Source organism: Amphiura filiformis, chromosome 7 (assembly GCF_039555335.1).
Source record: "Amphiura filiformis chromosome 7, Afil_fr2py, whole genome shotgun sequence".
Classification (NCBI taxonomy): domain Eukaryota; kingdom Metazoa; phylum Echinodermata; class Ophiuroidea; order Amphilepidida; family Amphiuridae; genus Amphiura; species Amphiura filiformis.
The window spans coordinates 47,262,711-47,281,596 of NC_092634.1; the positions used below are offsets into that span (position 1 = coordinate 47,262,711).

Genomic DNA, 18,886 nt, shown 5'->3' on the forward strand with positions numbered 1-18,886 from the left:
GAAGTGGTTTGTCTCTGAATAAAATGGAAAAATCTCTAAGCGGTATATCTGTATATGCAATTTTGTAGTTTTTAGTGAAAAGGGCATTGTATTTATTGCATTATTTTGTGCCACTTTTTTCTTTTTCTTTTTAATCTTAAAATAAAGCAAATTATAGGAAATGTACAATTTCTTTTGTTATTGTAGTTTTGGGCCACTTTGTTGGTCACTTTGGACATAGAGTATATAGTCAGCTGGTCAGTGACCATCTCCCTCCATAACCTGTATAGAAATTTCCATTGTAAAATATGAATAGGAAGTGATGCTTCTCAAATCAAAAATGACAAGATACACTTAAATCAAAACTGATGCATTCTACTTGTGTTGTTCATTTCTGTCATTACAAACTTACGTCTATTTATGTCTGACTTTCTTGAATGCTTAAAGGAGGATTTCGTGATCCTAGCATCATCCTCTTTTATGAAATTTTTCAGTAGAAATTCATGAAAAAAGCTTATTCCCAAAATTTTAATTGATTCCGATTTTGCGTTTGCCAGTTGTGCATGATTATGTGTATTACACTGCTCCATATGCCACTGGGGGGGTAAAATGGGGGATGCATTTTCCTCTGCTCCCCAGGTGCCCCACTAGATATTGGCCCAGAGCCATTTAACATGTCTATTGGTAATTCTTTCATTGAAAAAATAGCCCATTTAAAGAACTGGGTTTATTTATAGAACTTTGACAGTCAATGATAAAATAACAGCCTGCCCGGGCTTCATGATTCGAACTTCTTCAAAACATGCATCCCTTTAAAACTATAGTACAGACTGCCTTTGAGGAATAAAAAAAGCACAAAAATGGTTGCCAGGAATACCTGGTGCATAATTCAACAACCACTTCATCGTACAACGGCTAACTACTGAATCGACCACTTTACTTTCCAACGTTTGACCTGGAAAAATCATCACACTCCCTCCCATCACTATGAATCACTTAATGCGTGCTTGTATGTTATGTATGTATTTATGCATACCCTAGTGTGAGCTATTACACACACCTTGCCAGGATGATGTTCTAATATGGAGTTCTGATGTACCCTCTAAATTATTCCTCAGACTCAGGGCTGTTAAAACTGTGACATCAGCCCTGTAACTAGAGGAGGGTGAGGGGGGGGGGGTGGACATCCCCAATCGGCAAATGCCCAAAAAAAAACCTTCATTTTTTTTTACCCCAAAAGCCCCATTAGCTTAACGTGGCACACAAAAAACAGAGGTTTTATGCCCTTTCGGTCAAAAAGGCCCAAATCTTCCCCGGTCCACATTTTTCAAAATCGGCCCTCCCCAAATAAATCCGGGTTACAGGCCATGTGGCATTAATTGTGAATGCAGCTGAAATCTTGAAAGGATGTTTCAGATTTCAAATTATGCAGACAGAATGTCTTTAAAGTCTTACAGCATATTAGGGCCACTTCATCAAAACATTTATCTGTCTAATATACTAATTCTACTGGCCCGACCAACCCAGATTTTGCGTTTTATAGATTTTTATTAGCTGATGCAATTAAAAAACGGCTATTATTTTGCCCGAAGTGGATTCATTTTGACTGACAATGTTCAAAATATGTTTGCGAAGAAGTTTCATTTCAAGCTTTCAGGGATTTGTTAGGGTCATTTAGCCTCTTCCACACCCTACTTGGTAAGTCAATCCAATGGCGTGCACAAAGGGGGGGGGGGGCAGGGGGCCATGGCCCTCCACTTTTGTGGGGGATTCGGGGGAAACGTTAAAAGCATCAAAATTTGCTCCTAATCAGACTCCATTCGGGGAACTGAACAACCTGCCCCCCCCACTTTCAACAAAGGCGACGCCACTGAGTCCATCCTCCCATAAAACAGGGTTTCATTTTTTTGTCACCTATAAAGTAAAACATTTTTGAAAGGAAATGTTTACAATTTTTATGCACTTACCTGAGTCATTATCATCAAAAGAGCAAGGCAAGAGACAAACATCATCAAGGAATCACATGAAAGAAAAAGAAACAAATATTACAAATTAGTCTAAATTATATAGGCCTATGTGAAATGTTATATTTCATGCTAGAGTGCTAGAGTTTGGGCAAGATCAGTGAATCAATTTGTTTGTTTGTTTGTTTATTTCTTCTTTATACTGGGTCCATATTCAGGGGAAAATTTAAGTATTCCCCTGTTCTTCCATATGGCCCAGTTATTACATACAAAAATACAAATAAATAATTACAAAACACTTAGAATAATTCTCACAAAGATTCTCAACAATCAAAGTTGCTTCTCACAACTGATGTGACACTGAACAAGGCTGGGGTGGGGGAAGTGGGATTTTCGTCCAATTCTGGGTGGGATGAATTTGAGGGGTTGTCCATGTTGTCTGGTCCTAGCATGACATAAATGGGTAAGGGGCAGGGAAAATCATATGATTACATCGTGAGAATAGATGTGTGTCCATACACAGATATTTCCAAAAATGCAGTACGAGTTTAAAAGCCATACTGACCAGCTAGCTTGACACACACAAAATGCATATAATCATCATAAAGCATAGCTAAAATCCTGGCAAAATGTGTTGGGACACTTGCTGTATCATGCTCATTGTTTTCCTCGCCATTCACATATTTTTAAACAATGTTTTGCATGTAGCTTTTGCACCCTCCTTGAAGCCATTTTCCTCCCCACTCCTGGGGGTCAATTATAATGCATGGTAGTTAATGTACCAAGATTTTTTCCAGCATTGTAGCTTTAACCAACCGACATGTCCAGGATCTTTTCCTGGGGGCTCGGAGGGCTTTCAGAGTTATGCTTGGGGCTTAATGGCTTAAATCGCAAAAAATAAAACCGGTGATTTTACATGATTTTTAACCAAGTGAAGGGGGCTTCAGCACCCTAAAGCACCCCCCCCCTGTACACGCCACTGTTAACATACACCCTTCTATTAGATCTTGACACTATATGCCATAATTATCTTCTCATACACTTCTAGTGCCCGTTTCTATTCATCGTTATGTATTCTTCTCCCGTGCATTATTTTCGCGAACTACCCTTCACAGCCCAAATTATATAAACCTGCACGCTAAACAATGCATTATCTAAAACCTGCACGCTAAACAATAGATTCTAGATAATACGTGCACGCTCAAATACTAGAAATACTACTTTCACATAACCATATAGTAGAGTTAGGTGACGCTTTCGACACAGAGGTCACATAACTATAAAATTGTCTGTTCGATATATATACCATCAAAAAAGTACGAATATACATTCTGTGGTGTTAAAATGGTATAGTTACAAACGGTGTTCTATAATAGGGTAGAATTACCGAATAGGGTGCAACTCGCTAGACTTGAGTCCAGTCCTCGTTTACGGAGTTTAGGGTTAGGGTTTAGGGTTGGGGTAGGGCAGTCTTGTAATAAGACTAGTAGAGTTGCACCCTATTCGGCAATCGCTCGTGCAAATATCATTGTCATAAATTATGATTAATGACCTCAAATAAAAAACATCAAATGAGAATAATCGAGCTTCTATTAATTAAAAAGGGCCAAAAACAGGTGGATCATAATTATACAGGATGACACCATTGCAAAATATTCAGCATTTTACAAATGAAATACATGTAGGCCTATATCTAAAATAACATAGCCGGGCCGGGAAACACACACTAGCGCATAATGCCTTGATCATGCTTTATAATTCCATAGGCCTTCAAACACTTGTGTTTGAAGGCCTATGATAATACTGAACAAATTGTTAAATCCCAATGTCGTGTGTTTTAATATAAGTAGATTTTAAAGTTCAAATTATAGAGCTATAAAGTCCAGTTGATATTCACCGTAGTACTAGTCGGACATCTAAATCGATCGTTTCCATTTGAACTGGTTCAGTGCTCTAAATGATCACAACATAAAGTCAATTGGTTACAAACCATGCGTGAATAAGTTACTAAAGTATGACGTATGGCGCATAATCGATACCATTGATAGCAAACTTATACAGGGATTGATTTTCTTTACCAGTTAAATGCTACGTAGCTGGTCAATGTCCTGACGGTGTTTTTAAAATGTAAGATATTTTCCCTACATGTAATATTAAAACTAATATAATGAATGCAGCAATTAATATTGCCTATTGTTTTAATAGGCCTACACTCAAAGTGTATGACGGATAATGTACTCGTGCAAATGCATTCGTCAAGATAATTGCACTTGCCATGGAGTTATTGCATTTAGCTCTTGAGCCTATCGGCTCTCGAGCTAAATGCAATAACTCCACGGCGCGTGCGATTATCTTGACGAATGCATTGCACTCAGTTCATTATCCTTATCATAGCTCAAAAGATCATTCAATGAAATATATACTTAGTGCTAAGCTATACCCTGACGCGACACAGCTCCCATAGCTCCCATGCGGTCCTCCATTAGAAACCAGGTCACATACACAACAACTTATAAAAATCAATTTCATGTTTATCCATGCTGATACTCTTTTTTTTAGCATGAGGGCGGCATAAAAAGGGCTGAAGTGGGTGGAAGGTACCCTGTAGGCATATCATTGATTGTGTGTATGTACGTGTGTATATATACACGTTTGTATGCGCTTAGATACTTTTAACCGTTTTTAAAACAACAGAATTCCGCTCCGTAAGCTTTGGCAAAATTAGGTCATGCTGTTGTTTCTTGTATCAGATTTGTGTTTTCATATTTTGCAATGAATAGCCACAAGGGTGGAGTGAGTGGTAACATATAAAAGCATTTATAGTTGTAAATACCACATTTTGTTATTCTACATTTGGTGTATGGATGTTGAGGACTTTTTTTATACTTTTTAATAGAGAAAAGAATCCACAGGTATTAAATAGAGGATAATAATTAAATTACTTATCCAACAGAATCTAATGTCTGCCTATATCTCAATTTCATTATTGCCAACTTTGGTCTGATTGGATCAGATTATGTTACACAAGCCTGTCAGGGGGGGGTGGGGATGGATTCCCCCCATTCCAAAATGGCCAAAAAGTCCCATTTGCAAGTGTAGCGAGCGAAAAAGTTTGGGCTGTTTATGCCTTTTTGATCAAAAATCCACCCCCTAGTCCAAAAAAGGCCCAAATTTTGGAAAAAAAGTCCACTTTTTCAAAATGTACCCCCCTGTCCAAAAAGGTCAAAATTTGAAGAAAAAAAGGTCCACTTTTTCAAAAAAACATCCTGGTTATGGGCCTGATGTTACATAATGTCAATAAAATAATGCATCTTTTAAATTTATTGAAAAATGTTTCAAATTCCTTGTAAGATTTGTAGGCAGGGCACGAAAAGATGCAATAAATAAAGGAGCAACAATCACTGAGAAAATGCACCCGCAAGGCACAGCACGTTCATATACTGCAGTGACCACAACCTGCTCTCACAGACCCACATTTTGTATTAAGGTTATACATCAATATAGTACAACAACTTTATTTCCATTGGATTCAAAAAATGGCAAAATATCAGAAAGCCTCAAGCAAAAGTTATTTTATTTGCTGAGAAGAAAGCTAAAAGGTCAGAAGCAGTTATTTATATGAAAATTGTACTAAAATTAAACCTGACAATAAGTACAGAACCTAAAAAAATATTTCCTAATAATACAATTTTCTTTTTATTTATACATTGTCCCAGAATTCAGATGATGTAACCCTGAGATGTCCGATTCAATCGACCAATCAAATTTTACTGTTTCTCTTAGTGGCAATTGAGATTGAATTCAGGGATTCCTTTCTCTTGACCCAAAGGCTGGAAGTAAAACAGTTCACAAGATATCCTTGGTACTATTCGCCCCCAGGGGGGGTACTCAGTACAAATGACCATACGGGGACATGCCGCAAACATGGGTAGCATTTGCACCCTTCTGGTATATCAATGACCCCTTTTTCAAAGCCTATTTTGGTATATGAATGGGTCCTTTTTTCAAATTTTCTCAATTTTTGCGGAAAACAGCCCAATTTGTCCTTAATGTAGCCAAAATTTTCAAAATTTTCCAAACATTTTTGTAAAAACTAAGACAATTTTGGGTAAATTCGGCCGAAAATTTTGACTATTGGTATATCAATGGGTCCAAATTTCTTGAAAAATTGGTATATTTATGGGTCTACTTCCAAAATCTCAGCGGCACGTCCCTTACCAAAACCAAACTTGAGTACCCCCCGGGTATTCGCCAATTGCACGGTCATCTCAAAATGGGGTTCTACCCGTAAATTGCATGCTGTGTGTGCCTATGCCTGTCAAAAGCCTTCTGGCATGTTGCTAGAAAAACACCATAGTTAAAAATTTGACCTCAAGTTGTGGAGTATGAGTTTTTGTACCCAACACAATTAAAGGTCATTCTATGAGTGTAGAAGCATATTGGGGTTAAAGAACTGTGCCCTGATAGATGAGCATGTTTGAGCTAGTGTCACATGATGACTGCTGCCTTTTGGATGGGGCACAATTTATGGGGATCGGGATTGATTTGTGCAAAATCATCTGACAAGAATTGATTCTTTATAACTTACTGTGTGCAGAATATGCACAATCTTTGGAGAGAGAATCAACTTTGATTCTCGCAAACCCATTTTACTTGTTGATTCTTGCTCAATTTGAATCCTTATGCTTCCGGAATAGCAAAGACATATTCATTACGCCTGGCAAAGTCGATTTTGAGTTTCCCGTCGCCCGCCCGCACTTCATTTTCGGGCCCGCACTTGAATTCATTATTGGGATTTTCGAAAAATAAAAATAAAATCTTATCATTTTTGCAAAAAAAACGATGAAATCCGTGCATTTTTAGTGGAAAAATCAAATTCAAAACATCGATTTCGCTACCGGCAGTAAACTCATTGCGGCCGGTTGATTGGCGTCTGATAGTGATAGCCTAGATCCTGTAGGCCCGGTTCGCAACGCTTTGTAAATATGTTGACGTCGCTGTCCTTTTCCACGCGCGTATCATATACTGGACTGACAGATTAATGCTGTCATGCAGATCAATGATTCTACAGTGCTGTTCGCGAAATCGCACAATGAATAGTGATGTTTGTGCGAATTTAAAAAAAATATATTGATTCTGTTATTTTTGGATTTCTTTTCATAAAATAATATCAATCATATATGTTAAAATAGTACTTGGTATCGTTTTACATTAATTTGACTGTACAAATATGGCAAAATTTATATATTTCAACTCTGCTCTATTGTGACACTGTTGCACGAAATATGCGGTCGAACAAAAATATTTTTCAATGTCTGATTTTTTATTCTACAGTGCTGTTTGTGACTTTGCACAATATCGTTGTTTGTGGTAATTAAAGAAATATATTAATACTGTTAATTTTATATTTGTTGTCCCGATTGATCAATTATTTATTTTTAAATAGTATTCGACTTAGTTTTAAATTTAATTTAATATACAAAAAGAGCAAAAAATTATATATTTCAACTCCGTTGTGTTTATGACATTGCTGCAAGAACTATGCGGTATTCAACATCAACAAAACACATACGCATGGGGGTTTCCCTTTAATTTTGTTGGCGCAAGATTCGATAGTGGAGCTGTAAAAACTTACCAATTCATGAATTGCAGTTGTTTCGTATGTTGATTTTAATTTGATGGGACTTTGCTGACGTTTGTATTAAAGATTTGTCATGTACATATCAATTAAGATATGCGACAGTGGTCGTACTGTCATGCAGTGGACGATATCGCATGTCAACGTCAACTGGATAATTTGTACTTAAATCACACAAAATTATAAATAAATAAGAAAAATAATAGTAAAAAGAAAGGAATTGGTATCAATTTTGACCTTGCAGCCTCTTTGCAAGTTTATATCTTTGGTTAAACATGCTTTGAGTGAGTGAGCGGTAAATAACAACGTGTTTTACACTCGCATTTTGTTATATAATGAAAGTCACGAAAATAATGAATAATGAATAATGAAAAAGTTACCTCACTTGTTTTCAAAAATTATGTGACGGGAAACTCAAAATCGATTGTTCGGGGCCTTAGTCAGTATTACATCTTCACCAAGTGATACTGAACGAACTTGAAATCATCTTAACCCACTAGTTGATTTCTATAACCTACTTATTCTTCCATTTGCTCAAGGCAATTATAGCAAGCCCTCTTTTAAGGGTACCTCTACCCTCAGGATACATAACTGCAACAATTTTGTTAACCCTGCACAAAATCAACTTCTTTGACATATGCTTTACTTATTAGGAATCAAAAATATGCACATTTTGTTAGCTAAAATAATTTTTCCAAAAAACCAAGATTCAATATTTGTTTAATCTGAAATTTTGTTCATGTCAAGAAACAATAGATCAACCCTAAATGTAATGATCTAATTGTCTTTCTTTTAGGATTCTGCTTAAAATAACAGGTACAGCTTAAGGCTATTGCTTAATGCTAGCACGGATGCTTCTGACGTTCCTTACATCAACTCAAAAGTGTATTTACAATCATATTCAGCAGTGCCTAAATTGATTCCAACCCTATCATAACAATCATGAAAGCATTTTCAGGCTAGTCAAAAAGTTCTTAGATGCTGCTGACTTCAAGCCCAAATTATGATCGTTAATACATCATGTGCTGAACATTTGGGCCCAAAATGGTAGTTTATTAAATGTTGTACAACTTTACTGTAGATTGGCTGATGTTAAAGGTAAAGGTAATTGGGTGGGCAATGGGCATACTTTTCAGTGCATCACAGCGAGCTCATCTCCCTTGTAATAGGGCCTAACTTCTTCTGCAATATTGCTGTGGGTAGGTCACAAGTCCACAGCTCAACAAGTTTGTTTTAACTTCTCAGCAAATACATCTGGGTGAAGAGCAGTGGGGTTAAGTGTTAAGTGTCTCGCTCAAGGACACAAGATTCAAACCATAGACCATAATTTACAGTCTATGTCTTGATTCATGATTATTCTGTTTTTATATCATTTGTATAAACTATCACACAGACACATTAAATTTATTTACATTAAAGCATGGTCTGTAGAAATTTATTTCTACAGTCCATGATTAAAGCAATCGCAAAACCCCCAATCTGGCAACACTGACGATGCTTTCAGTAAATGAATTTTCATGTGCAATCTTTCATATCTACTGATGGCTGTCTGTAGACAAGAACCCTAGATCACAAGCAAATTCATAAGAGCACCTGAAACCCAATCTATTAGGAGAACACACACAGGAATTCTGGTATTGTGGCATTGAATGAGCAAACCCATCAATAGATACAATAACACATGCAACAAGCGAGCCATTGCTGAAAGGATTTCTGTAAGTGTGTTTGTTTTGACTTGAGTAACATCAAGCTGAAATTGAAGTATTAAATTGCAGAAATCAAGGATGTTATTGTTCTTTTTTTTTCTTCATCTTCTTTTTTTATGAAATTTGTTTTCATGCTTGACACATCATGTTTGTTGTTTGTTATATGGGGTATCTATGGAAGAAAACAAAGCAGAGGGGAAGAAATGGGACATGCAAATATATTAATTTAACTTATTTTTCTTAATATTATTATATAATGAAGAAGCGAAACACAAATTAATATATGCGAGGATCGGAAATAAACGATGCAAGCCCGAGAAATTATAATTTAAATGACGTGATTGGGGCTCGAGCAAACTGGCATATGAAAATATTGAGAGAGAAAAAATCAGGACTCAGCGGGATTGATTGATTACGGTCCAGCATTGTATGGCTGGATTACGGTCAGAGCTGATTACTCACTGTGTCTCAGCGGCAATTATATATTAAATAATGAAGAAGTATAATTGGGCAATCTGAGACACAATGAGAGAGTTATCATGGGGACTTCAGTTGAGATTGCCCGAGTACCGACTGGAACTCAGGTAGTACAGTGGTAAACCTCTGGACCGGTAACCCAGCGTCCGAGGTTCAATCCCCGCTGAGTCCTGATTTTTTCTCTCTTAATATTATTATGTTTGATTTCATCTTGTCATCAATTTTGAAGAAAATCTTACATTTTTTTACATTTTCAATTTACATGATACATGTAATTTTGACCTATTTGCATAAACTTAATACGTAGTTGTTTTGCACATTGACCTAATTTCTGTAGTTGAAATTGGGCTTAAAGAGTGCCTGGTGACAGTGTGAATGTAACATCATTTACATGCATTTAATAATAGGTAATTTTGTCCTATTTAGGCCTACACAAAAAAAGTACTTCGAATATTGTTTCAATTGAACATTTTTCTGCTTCCGATAGTTGAAATTAAGCTTATAGAAAAAAACTGCTGATGCTCGGAAGTCAAACTGTCTGAATTGAGGAGAAAGTTCACATCATTTAACATGTGTAATATTGTCTGAGTGTTTGCATCATTTACATCAGATAATATGTCATTTTGTCCGATTTACGTAAGTAATATAATATTGAACATTTTGCTGCTTTCTGTATAACTTTAGCTTTCGAAGATATTGGCGACACTTTGAAGCGGCCAATTATATATTAAATAATGAAGAAGTATAATTGGCCGCTGAGACACAATGAGAGAGTTATCATGGGGACTTAAGTTGAGATTGCCCGAGTACCGACTGTGAACTCAGGTAGTACAGTGGTAAAGCTCTGGACCGGTAATCCAGCGACCGGGGTTCAATCCCGCTGAGTCCTGATTTTTTCTCTCTTAATATTATTATGTTTGATTTCATCTTGTCATCAATTTTGAAGAAAATCTTACATTTTTTTACATTTTCAATTTACATGATACATGTAATTTTGACCTATTTGCATAAACTTAATACGTAGTTGTTTTGCACATTGACCTAATTTCTGTAGTTGAAATTGGGCTTAAAGAGTGCCTGGTGACAGTGTGAATGTAACATCATTTACATGCATTTAATAATAGGTAATTTTGTCCTATTTAGGCCTACACAAAAAAAGTACTTCGAATATTGTTTCAATTGAACATTTTTCTGCTTCCGATAGTTGAAATTAAGCTTATAGAAAAAAACTGCTGATGCTCGGAAGTCAAACTGTCTGAATTGAGGAGAAAGTTCACATCATTTAACATGTGTAATATTGTCTGAGTGTTTGCATCATTTACATCAGATAATATGTCATTTTGTCCGATTTACGTAAGTAATATAATATTGAACATTTTGCTGCTTTCTGTATAACTTTAGCTTTCGAAGATATTGGCGACACTTTGAAGCCAAATTGTGTTTTTTCTGCAAATTGTGGTTTTTCTGTAATACTATTTATTTTGATAAAACATTAAGGTAATTGTGAATTTGAATTTTTGGAACAAAATTTAAATTATCAAAGAGTGCAAATGTTGAATGTTATTCTACATCATATGCATGAATTACATGTCTCTTGACTGGCTCCAAATTCTGTCATCATTATTCTTATTATTTAAAGGGGAAATTATGCAAAACATTTGAATAACCTGTACTGTAACACTCCTTGTTAATGTTTTTAAATCAGGCCCGGTACTCCTTCTCCCCCCCCCCATAAAAAAGATTACTCATACAGCTTTTTAACTAAAAATAATTTGATGACATTTGAGTCCTTGTACTTGATCACAGTGCACAAACCCCCTCCCCACACCCCAACCAGGGCCGTCGCTAGAGGGGGGTATGGGGGTGTGTGACACCCCCCAATACACAATTTTGTCGGCAAAATTTGATTGCTGTCGGCAAAATCATGTGACTGTCGGCAAATGTAGTCAAAGGTATGTATGATTGTCGGCAAATTGTGAGAGCCATATAACAGATTAATCATATGTTACGTAATTGTGTTGTTTTAACGTAATAGACCTACTGTGAATGGTATAGTAGTTACTAGTAAAAAAAAATTGTTTTGAAATTTTTTTTGGCTCTCCCCCCCCCACACTTTTTAGATTTCTGAGCGCCGTCCTGGCTAAAAAAATTTTGGGTCAACAAATTACAAAAAATTTCCGTCAGCAAACCATACTGTACACCCCCCAAATCATATTGGTCTAGCGACGCCCCTGACCCCAACACAAAAATACAACTACATTTCTTGCTAGACTCATCTATATATTTGTGTTAATTATCTCTAAAAATTCTTAGCTCTCCAAAGACGTGTACTTTCCCCGGATGTGGTACTCGGAAGCCAGAAGAGGATTAAGCTTAACGAAACATAAAATTTTAATCAAATGATACGGATACCCCATGGGGAATTAAAGTTGTTGACCAACTAAATTGATATGATGACATTATCTCATATTTAGCCTTCGGTGAAGGATCAGTCGCCTCCCTGCTCGCCCCGTCGTCATCATCATCGTTGTCCTACTCATCGGCAAATACCGCTGATTATTTTTCGGGTCAATCCCCAGGAATTTAGACAGTAGTTAATGTGTATGCTCATGCACAAGGACCAATTAAACTACTCATTGCGTTTGTTTTTATAAAAGATATCATCATACTAAAATCACAGTTAGGGGATTCTCACATGCGCTGGGCTGTTCCATTTAAAATACATAAACCCCAGTAGAAGATTTCACTACCATCGCAATCTAGTTGCACCTTATAGACAATCTAGCTGGAAATATTTGCCAGTTTTAATGTGAAAAGTCTTGACATTTATAAAATCCAATTGAATTTTGCTTATTTTGGAGTAAAATTTGACAATTTTCTTTGAATGAAAATGATGTAGAATAATTTAGCTTGAATTTGGTTATAATTTTAAAATCTCCCACAGTGGGAGTGTGGTTTTAAAATACAACAGCCCAGATATGGAGAAACCGACTGCATATTAAAGATGCAAGCAGTTCAAATATAAAGAAAAGATATGACAGATATTACAAGATGGGGATAAGAGACATATTGAGGGACGGGGGGAAATATTGTCAATATTTGCACAAAAATAGACAATGTGTGGCCTACACTCAGGGGATTTACATTTTTATTCAATGTTGTGATAGATGATAATTGAATCTATCATACAATCCCGGCATACAATATAGGTACAGGTCCTGGGCCATGAGGTTGGGTACTTTTATCATTATATTGATGTGATAATTGTGATTGTTAAATAATTTTCAATAATCATTATCATTGCAATGTATTAGATTTCATGATATATCAGTGAAACAAAGACAGCAGTAAAAATGACAAACACAATATATTGACATGATGCAAAGAAGTCAAATTTGTTTCAGAAATAAAAGTCATATTTTCATAAAATGATTGTGCACCAACTCAAAGTAACACCCAAACCAGTTGATGAATATCTACAATGTACATGTACATGGGAAGGCCTTTGACTGTTTCACTACAGTAAGAGTGTTCCAACTTTGTTACCATTTTTAAAATTTAACACATTTCTTTATAACAACAGTTTTCTTAATTCAAACTCTGTACAGCTGGAGTGGCAAGGCACTGCTGCAATGCTTGCGCCATATTTTGCAGGCTGCCTACACAATTATTCAATAATTGTCCCTTTAATTGAAATTGTTTTAAATCACTTTAAAAGGGAAAGCCAGCCCCAGTTGAGAAGGAATCTTGATCAAGCAATTTATTGTTATTTCTAGTGTCATGGAATGTAAATCTTAAGCATCATAGTCACACCCTTAAGACCTGTTTCTGTTGTGACAAAAATGTACCACAGTGACAAACGAGCCGAGAACCAAGAACTTTACGACACAGGCAAGAACAAAGCTTATCATTTTTAAAGTGAAAAACCAAAAAACTCCTGGTAAGAACTGAAAATTAAAGAGGATGAAAACATTGGAATAGAAGCAGCAAACAAGAGGCCAATGGATTAAGGGCAGAGTAATGGGAGAGAACATGGACCTTTTCGAGCTTCATTATTTCTGAATTGTATGTCCAAAGTATATGAAACTATACATTTTTGGAAAGGAAATGAGTCAAGGAATCCCATGGTGACGTCAGATTTGTTCAAAAATCTCAAGTTTTTGAAAAAAATCACACCAATTTTTTGTGACAACTTAGAAAAAAATCCGCTCGAGTAAAAAAATTCAGTTAGCTTCTCATGAAGAAGAGACATGAACTTAGGGAAGGTTTTTTTTTTTTTGAAATTCGCCTCTTTTTTGAAATATTGAAAAAAACATACGAAAAAAGCCATTTTGTCACTCTATTAAGCTAAAAATTGCACATAATGGTGTATATTTTTGTTTAAAACAAATATTTTGAAAAAATGAAAAAACCTTCCCTAGACTTTGATGTACTCTAAAGGATAGTGCAAAAAGTTTACCCTTTGCTTGCATATTTTTCGAGTCATCTTGTCACAAAAATCGCTAACATTGTCAAAAGTGAACTCTGAGAAATCGACGTTTTAGTAAAAAATGTCAAAATTATGCACAAAACGTCCTTAAATTTTAAAACGGTAAGACTTTCACACTTGTAAAAGCTGTATCTGGTGCATGGTCTAAATATGCATCTTTTTGCACCAATGAATCTATAATCTCTGCTTTCAGTGCGCCAAAATTCAAAATAATTAAAAAATCTAAGTGGCATTTTGACTGCAAATTTTTGTTTTGTTTACACCACATTTGCTGGCGTTAACAACATACCGAATGCGCCTTGACTGCGTTGGACATACGCAAGCAGAGTTGCAAGAGCGTCACGCGACGCGAAACGCTGCTGTAATCACAATATTTCGATTCGCGCATTTTTGACTCATTATTTCCGCCAATTTACTAAGCTGTCTTGAGCCATGTGACTTTTTAGAGTTGAAAAGAGTGAAATAAATCAAGCAAAAATACGAATAAATATTAGCAAGTTGTATTTTATCAGTTTCAAGTGAAAGAATACATCTTAGTGTTGATAAATATCAAAAAATCTCAAATTCGGTCGTGGACGAATGTGTCTTCCATTACTCTGGCCTTAAATGTAAGTTCAATAATACATCCTAGTTTAAGAAAATAAACCACTTCAGCCATTCAGGCCCATCACAAATGGAACTAGATGGACCGCGGTTCTCGGATGTCGCGGTTTTCGACGCACAGCGTCGACCGTGATGCCTCCACCAAAGGGAGTGATGTGGAATTCACAAGTTGATACAAAGCTTCAAGCCTAAAAGAGGAGACTGAATTTGACCTTAGATGACCCCAAAACAACCTTTCAATGACTCCTGGTGACCCCAAAATGACCGCCCAAAAATTTGGCTCTAAATGTTGACTGTACCCACCAAGTTTCATGCCCATATAGTAATTATACTAATTTGACCTCAGATGACCCCTGGTGACCCCAAAATGACCTTCCAAAAATTTGGCTCTAAATGTTAACTGTACCCACCAAGTTTCATGCCCATACGACAGTTTTTACTAATTTGACCTCAGATGACCCCTGGATGACCTCAGATGACCCTGAAATGACCTTCCAAAAATTTGGCTCTGAATATTGACTGTACCCACCAAATTTCATGCCCATACGACAGTTTTTACTAATTTGACCTCAGATGACCCCTGGGTGACCCTGGATGACACCAGAATGACCTTCAAAAAATTAGGCTCTGAATGTTGACTGTACCCTCCAAGTTTCATGCCCATACGACAGTTTTTACTAATTTGACCTCAGATGACCCCTGGGTGACCCCAGATGACCCCAAAATGACCTTCCAAAAATGTGGCTCTAAATGTTGACTGTACCTACCAAGTTTCATGGCCATCTGACTATTTTTGTTAATTTGACCTCAGATGACCCCTGCATGACCTCAGGAGACCTTGACCCACTAACCAATATAAACTTGTTCTGTCTGGGGTCAAGATGCACCCACCCACCAAGTTTGAGGAACGTGCGACCCCCAGTCTCCAAGAAAAGTGGTAAATAAGGAAAATGGGCCCTCTGACCTCAAATGACCTTTTACCTCGGTATATGACCTTGAACCTCACCAAAAAAAAAGTAGCCAGAGTTTTTGACCATGACCCACCTATCCTGAAAATCTGAAGTCAATCCGCCCATCCATGCCCGAGATATCGCATCCGGACGGAAGGACGGAAGCACGGAAGGACGGAAGCACGGAAGGACGGAAGCACGGAAGCACGGAAGGACGGACATTGCAAAAACAGTATGCCTCGCGGTGGAGGCATAAAAAGACTACATATGAACACTCCTAAAGGACTTTGTCATTTAAGGTATATCATTGATACCTACTTTTTATGTTTGACTGTAGAGCAATATTTCTAGTCAAAAGCCCGGGTCAAAAGAGCCAATCTTAATGGGGATCACATAAGTATAATATTGCTTTCCTTAATTCATCAAGATAATAATATCATCCATAAGCTTCGTTAAATCAACATGACCTATACATGAGGATATATGACTTATATAATTCATTATGATCGATGAAATAAGCATATAATCCACATGATGGATGGTGGATGGAGTATAGGGCTAGATAGTACATTTGAGATTCTGTCAACAACCTGTGCCCCAGGAGCACAATTAGTTTGCTCACCTCTTAGTGGTGTTATCCTGTGAGGTTCTTTGATTTTGGATTGCATATCAGAGATGTGCTGGTGGGATTCCAAAAATACACCCCAAAATAAACCAAATTTGATGAAACAGAAACCAAAATATGTACCAATTTTCTAATATTTCTGTTCAAATTTCTGGCAAATTTGCCCAATTCTTGACAATCTTCACAAATTTGGCTGTATAGTTGTGCTCCAGGGGCACATATTGTAGACAGATCTGAAATATGTGGTTTAGATAGACAGGTCATCGTTGATTAAAGCAAACATAATATCATACTTGATTGAGCAATAATTCATCATCAGTGATCATTGCTTTGCAAGGTTATTATTGAATATCAATTATGGATGCTGCAACATCATTGCATAGGCATGCTACCTAAAACTTTGGCTTTGACCTTGCTATACACTGAGATTCCAAACATTTCCTTCCAAATATCCTGATGTGGCACAAGACACATTGACATAATCAGTGGCGGCACTACTGGTGGGGAGGCATTTTTCCCCACCCCCAAATATTTTTCTTTCCCTGCAGTAAAAACCCCAAATTACTTAAATTTGTTGTTTTGCCCCCCCCCCCTCAAATTCACTCTTCCTCCCATGCTGCCACAACCACCCCCACCCATTTGGCTGGATTTGGCTATTTTGTATGGCAGAACAAGATAATATTTTAGTGCTGTATTCTTCTAAAATCGGAAGTAAATATGCTACCTATAACTTAGGCTTTGACCTCGCTACACACCGACAACGTTCAAACACCAAACATTTCCTTGCAATATCCTGCTGTAGCACAACACACATTGACCCAATGTGTGTATTGATTTGAAAGTATTTTCATGCTTTTTCCGCTTTTGCACTCAACACAGGTACCTCAAAAATAAAATCGCCAAATATGTATGTTTATGCGTAAGGAAAACTCGGGGGAAAACTCACAATTTAAGAACAATTGAAGTAGTTCAAAATTGTTGAAGTGTGAAAAATTACACGCATGAAAATTACCACTTTTACAGTCACTGTACATTTGAATGAAGAAGATGACAATTCAAAACTTCATAATTATTTTGCTATTCCTGTGATTAGATTACTGCATACTATGTCTGCAGCTAAGCTTTTCAGTTTTGTGAACATTTTAAGAATTTTAGATTAAAAAAAAAATATTGCATTCAATATTTCACAATACACCTCAAAACCAAATGCCATAGAATAATGCAGTGGGATCAACTGTATTCATAGCACACATTCTGTGAGTGTTGGCAACAATAAAGGTGTGTTAAGGTAAATCTGATCATAATTCTACCTAATTTTTACAATTCAATTTCAAAACATTTTTTTTAATGTATTAACATCAACTTAAAAGACACATACATTATTGGGTGTCTAAGGCATAAAATCACTATCAATAGCCCACTCCCATTGTTAATGTGTTTCTCCCCTAAATGTCAACCAACAATTTCAAAGCTACAATTGTGTTGGTTTATTTTTAGTTGATGTAAATGAAATGACGTACCAACAGAAATGAATGGAGAGCTTTCTATCCTATTAAAGCATATTGCTATGTTTTGTGATCATAATGTGATCACTATAACGGACAGAGTTGCCACAACCACATATTAATAACAAATTGGGCTTTGTTTTGGCCAATTTGTGATACATCATAAGTCCCAATTTTGCCCCCAAATCAATAGTTAACACTGGTTAAGGTACAATTATTGAGTGTGTGGTCATGGCCAATATTTACAGATTCTAGTAAATTGAGTCTAATAAATAATGTATGAAAACTATAAAATGTTGTCATTTTCTTAAATTAAATGTGAAACCCAACCCTCATTGATGGCAAGTTTTGGTAACACTGGCTGCCTTCTTCGTAAGTGGCCATTGTTACCTTTCATTGTTACAAATAAATAAATGAAAGATTTGCTGTTTCTAGAATTTGCCATTTCAAAAGAACAATATTGTATTCTCTTCTACAACTGTTTATCATCATCATCATCATCATCGGTCGGCTGCCGAGCAGGTGACAACAAGCTTTCTCCAACTATTGCAATCTTGGGCAAGCGAAACAATTTTGCTTGGCTGCAAATGTTTATAAGCTTACATTAATTTCCAATTTGAGGATCTGCGTATTAGTGTGTTTGTGTATGTCGGGCAGACTTTGTAAGGACCATCAAAATAAACTTATTTCTCCTGTTACACTCTGACTAACCGTGGACATATAACCAATTGTGGATGTCCGCAGTATGTAAATCAACTCAAGGTATCGCAAAAAGCCTGTGTGAGACGTATCAAAAGTGGACTTTTCCTGCTGCATTCCGATAAACTATAATGGACACACAACCAACCTTGGATGTCATTGTTCCGCCATCTACCTCAGAAGATCACAAAAATCCTACAAAATGCACTTAACATTGAGTCTAATATACGGGGTTACGGTGTCAGTCTTAA

The 18,886-nt window shown here is 36.5% G+C and overlaps 1 protein-coding gene across 1 annotated transcript in view; it reads right to left on the reverse strand.

The window, feature by feature from the left end:
- LOC140157257 (dystrophin-like) overlaps positions 1-18,886 on the reverse strand; it is a 392,916-nt gene that overhangs the window by 240,993 nt on the left and 133,037 nt on the right.